This window comes from Crotalus tigris, unplaced genomic scaffold (genome assembly GCF_016545835.1).
Source record: "Crotalus tigris isolate CLP2741 ecotype Arizona unplaced genomic scaffold, ASM1654583v1 scf7180000017764.6130737, whole genome shotgun sequence".
Taxonomy (NCBI): domain Eukaryota; kingdom Metazoa; phylum Chordata; class Lepidosauria; order Squamata; family Viperidae; genus Crotalus; species Crotalus tigris.
The window spans coordinates 1,985,075-1,990,306 of NW_024096618.1; the positions used below are offsets into that span (position 1 = coordinate 1,985,075).

At 37.2% G+C, this 5,232-nt stretch overlaps 1 pseudogene; it reads right to left on the reverse strand.

The window, feature by feature from the left end:
• Positions 1-3,199: 3,199 nt before the first annotated feature.
• LOC120306976 lies at positions 3,200-4,201 on the reverse strand (annotated as a pseudogene).
• Positions 4,202-5,232: the final 1,031 nt, after the last annotated feature.

A 5,232-nucleotide genomic window follows, 5' to 3' on the forward strand; every position in this document is an offset into this window, starting at 1 on the left:
TATTCCCAATTGTTCAGGAATTCTGATTAAAAAGAAATACTAACTAAAACATTCAAAATATTTCTCATTTCTGTTATGTACAGGTTTACAGGCTTAATTGAGCTAAAAACTGTCCACTTATTCTTGCTTCTCCTATGAGCGAAGTGATTACCCCTGGCCTAAACTGAGGAGGAGTATTGCCATTCCCTTGTACCTAGTTCCTTAAATGTTCCTTAAGATACCCATATGCTAAAGAAAAAAGAGGAAGGGGGGATTTCTTCTCTCCCTTTCTTGAGATCCTTTGCAAAAACTAAAATAAATAAATAAATATATGAAAATCAGAAGACAGATAATATATTTATCTACATACAGTTCTAATAATCACTCATAGATTGTCCTAATACAAAGGAATCCTCTCCATCTAAAGACATCATTCTTCAAATTATATTAAATGTGAAAAAAAATCAGCTGCTATACTTGACTTTTAAAGAGGGACTGTTTTATGATATTCACAATCTGATTTAATTAGGCATGTCAGAAATGAGGAGGTGATAAGCCACCTGGGAAAGCCAAGGGAAATCATCAAAACAATTAAAAAACGAAAGTTAGAATATTTCAGACATGTGAGGTGACATCCAGAAAAATACGGCATACTCCATTTAATCCTCCAGGCAAAGATTGAAGGCAAACGAGGTCCAGGCAGAAGAAGAACATTGTGGCTTCAAAATCTAAGGGACTGCTTTGGACAAAACTCAGCAGCATTTTTTCGTGCGGCTGCTGATAAAAACAGGATCGCCAACATGATCGCCAACGTCTGATAACTGATATGGCACAACAAGAAGAAGAAGATGTCAGAAACACTATTATTGATTGCCTCTAAACTAGAATAGGTAAAGATGACAATGATGATCGTAATAATAATAATTATAGTAATAATAATTACTAATGAAACACTAGTAAGCCCAGAGAATGATGTATCTCAGCATAAAGAGTTTTACATCCTCTTCATAGATATTGTGTTAACAGAAAGATAAAATCAAAGTATCATGAAAGCAGAAATTATAGGCATCATAAATTCACTTCAGAAAGGAATAGCAAGCAGCATTCCATCAAAGGGACATCATTTATTTTGGAAAATTTTAAACAGAACTGATCACTGGGATGAGTCTCATTTATTTGCCTAGAGAGAAAGAAAGCCTCTAAAATGATTTGTAAAACAGGATATTCTTTATTTGGGGGAAGTTTTTAAGAATTGAAGTGGAAAATATTTTATTCTTTCAGTATACTTACTAGCCAAGTAAGAAGTGTGATTTATTGGCAGCGTGTAAGCAGTACTGAATTTTTAAAAAAGTATTAAGTCTACTTTGGTGTTTGAGGTTTAATCCCTAAAGAACCCATTCTGTTCCTAATTATCTTTCTTAGAAGGGTAAAATAATCTTTGAAGTACTATGCTTGCTTGAAGTCTTGGTTTATCATGTCATTAATGATATGTGTATATTATGTTATACTAATTTGTTTAGTTGACAATTTGACAGTACATCAATAGGACTATGTGGACAGGTCCAGTTCTATAATCATACTTGCCTTATTCCTGCTTCAGGATTGTCATTGATGATGATGTTCTGGAAAGAGTGTGTAATGAAGCTCTGTGTGTGTGTGTTTAACCAATCATTTTGCTTCTCACACATTGCACATGCATAATAAAAATCATACCATCCAACAGTGGAGTTAGAACAGAGTCAATAGAAGGATGATAAGGATTGGCTGGGGTTGGGTGAAAGTATTCAATTTACTAGTTTTTGATCAATTTCTTGTTAGTAAAAGATCTTCTCCAATTAGTTTCCCCAAATGTTGCAATTTGTCACTCTGAGATTAACAATCTTATTATGAATGTATTTTACATTTATTGCAATAACTTAGATACAGCAAAATGAATCTCCGAAAGATGTACACAACATTTAAAGACTGAATACAAGAAAAGTAGCTATTATCTAAAGATGAAGCAATAACATTAGAAGCTTAAAAGTATGCCAACCAGCTTAAAGTAAAGTTCTGTGTACATCTGTGTTTTGACCTGAGCACACTGGAAACACAGGTACCTCCTATGAGAAAGCATTCCAAAGAAATCAGCACAAAAATGCGCTGTAGCAAATCTATCCATTTCTCTTACTGGAAGGAGGACAAAGAGGGACTTTTTCTGGTGACATACACACAAGGTTGGGTTGATAAAGTAGAGAAATTAGACCCATAGAATGCTTCTGCTTTTGCTCTTCCTTCCAGTGACCTTCACCAGGGTTCCTATTACCTCTTCGTTCGTCAGATTGAAGATCGCGGAATTCAGCATAGGTGTGAAAACACAGCAGAACAATGAGACAGCCCCCCCCTCCCAATTGGATGAATTGTGGGAGCTGAGATGCAAGTAGACAAAGATGGCTGTCTCATAGCACAGGATCAGCTAAGTGGGCTGAGAGTTATCGAATTATAACATCTATCCATTTAAATTCTATGGCTCCATAATATGGTGATTTTATTATGGTTTTATCTTTAATATATTATCCCCTACACTGTATTGTCCACATATTATTCGTATATGTTGTCTGGAGCACCTAGTCTACCAAGTATAGGATAAATCAGTCTGTTCTGCGTCTCACTCCAATCTAGGAGCGTGTTTTGCAGGCAGACGTCACATACTGTGAACACTGTGTATATGTGTGTGTGTGTGTGTGTGTGTGTGTGTGTGTGTGTATATATATATGACTCTTTATTTAAATTAACTTTGTATATGAGTATTGCATGACCTCTGTAGTTGCCATATGCTAAATAAATAAGGTGGGGCAAGCAAGTGGAAAAACTTTGTGCCTTCTATCTGCTGAATAAATATAAAGAATGGTTGAAACAACAAACATGTAAGACACCAGCACAAGGAAAAAGGGATGAGAAGAATGAGGATACCTGCTCCTGGCTGCTGAACAGTTAACACTTCACAGTCAAAAATGGAACTGGGGTGGGTGCATCCTCCACATGATGCAACCAGCCTCTGGGCCGGCAGTTAGACACCCCTGATATAAAGATTTGTAAATTAGATATTTGTTTAAGTACTTGTTTAATTCTTTCAGAATTTAATTGAAATATTTGATATCTCTTTAGCCAGATTTTAGAAAATTAATATATATTTTTATCATCTGTAACATACTGTGAGATATTTAGCTAAGATCTTTGTATATCATTTCCCTAAATGGACCCATTTTCCAGTTATTATAAAACAATGTTTCTTCCTTTCCAAATCTATATACGGCCAAGTGATTTTGACACAGCATTTTTCGCCTCCTTGTTCCTCAGGCTGTAGATCAGAGGGTTGAGCATGGGGATCACGACTGTGTAGAACATAGAGGTCCATGGAATAGCTAGAACTTGGTCGAAAGTACATGAAGAGTATTGTTCCATGAAATATCCCAACAGTTGTCAGGTGAGAGGCACAGGTGGAGAAAGCTTTGTATCTACCCTCAGCAGAGCGCATTCTCAGGACTGTACCCAAAATATAAGCATAGGAAACAAGAATCATCCCAATGCTGCTTCCTTCAATGCAGCCAACAAAGGCAAATATCACTACCTCACTGATGAAGGTATCAGAACAAGAAAGAATGAGCAGTGAAGGTTCATCACAGAAGAAATGATTGATAATATTAGATCTGCAGAAAGACAGTCGAAATGTACAGGAAGTATTTATCATTGCATTTACTGCCCCTATAAAATACACAAGAGTCACCAGTTCATGACATGTCCTTTTGGACATAATGATTAAATAGAGAAGTGGATTGCAGATGGCCACATACCTATCATAGGCCATTAAAGCCAACAAAAGACACTCAATATTTGCAAACAAGGCAAATACAAGCAGTTGTATAATGCACCCATTGTATGAAATCCTTTTAGTTTCAGCATATAAATCAACCAGCATTTTAGGAGCAATGGCTGAGGAATTACAGAGATTAGCAAAGGAGAGGTTACCTAGGAAAAAATATTATTTTTGGGGTTGTGAAGTTGGGGGTTCAACACAGATCAACAAAATCATCCCAAGATTCCCTATTACAGTAACAAGATAAACCAAGAAGAAGATAATAAACAGAATGCACTGTATTTTAGGATTGTCTGTGAATCCCATAAGAATGAATTCTGTTATGACAGCCTGATTTCCTTTATCCATGATCTTTCACAATGGATACTGGATCCAGGATAAGAGATGAATCCAGAATTCTCTTCTGTTTATATCCTGAGAAAGAAAGCAGCATGTTTAAAGTATTTCATCAGTATAGCTTTTATTTGAAAACTATTCTGAAACCCAAATTTTACTATAAACCCTTGTAAGGTCACCACTGGCCCTTGAGAAATCATAAAAATCCAATTATGAAAACTCAAGCAGAGGCTTCTTAAAGGTACAACACTGTATTTTCGATCGAAATAAATTGTGGGTGGGAACACAATCTGAACACTGGCAGCAGTTGCGTTCAGAAGTGCCACATCTTAGAAAGTTAGTAGCATTGCTTTATAAACATTTTTAGCCAATCAAAATCAGACAATAGAGTTATTACAATATAAGGAAGACATCAATCATTCCTGTACACTCCCTCATTCGCTCCTTCGGTACATCACATCCATGTACATGTTTCCCATGCTTGCATGAAATTGGTCCCTGATGCAAATGCTGATTACAGAAGCAAGATAGCAATAGTCAGGCAAGGCTACACAATTTGTTTCTTTTTCTAGATCCAGTTACAGAACCCTTACACCCTGTACTAGCTATTATAATGCCAGTCAATAAGATTTCATCAGTGAAGAGGACTTCCAGTCCTTTGCGGTAGTGACCGGTCGTGGGCTTGCAGATTCTATGCACCCCCTCGGCTAATTTCACCCTGCCTGGGGACCCTAAATGGGTCTAAGTTGCCCTGGAGAGGCGACAAAGAAAGAAGGGTGCTCCAGTGATTCTGGAATGGCGGTGGCCATTCCGTTCAGCTTGGGGAAAGTCTTCTAACCTGACAGGAGAAAGGCTGGCTGTATTGCATCGACCAGCCCAAGCTACTTGCAACCAAAGTCCAAAAGGACTAGCACAATTGTGAACAGTGTGCTTCAAACTGAGTGAGGAATTTGATCTTCGCTTTTCTATTCTACATTTAATTTCCTGGAAAAGATCCCCAAGAAGCAAAATACCTCTAAAAGGGAAGGAGGGGGATTTCCGCCCCACCTCTATACCAATAG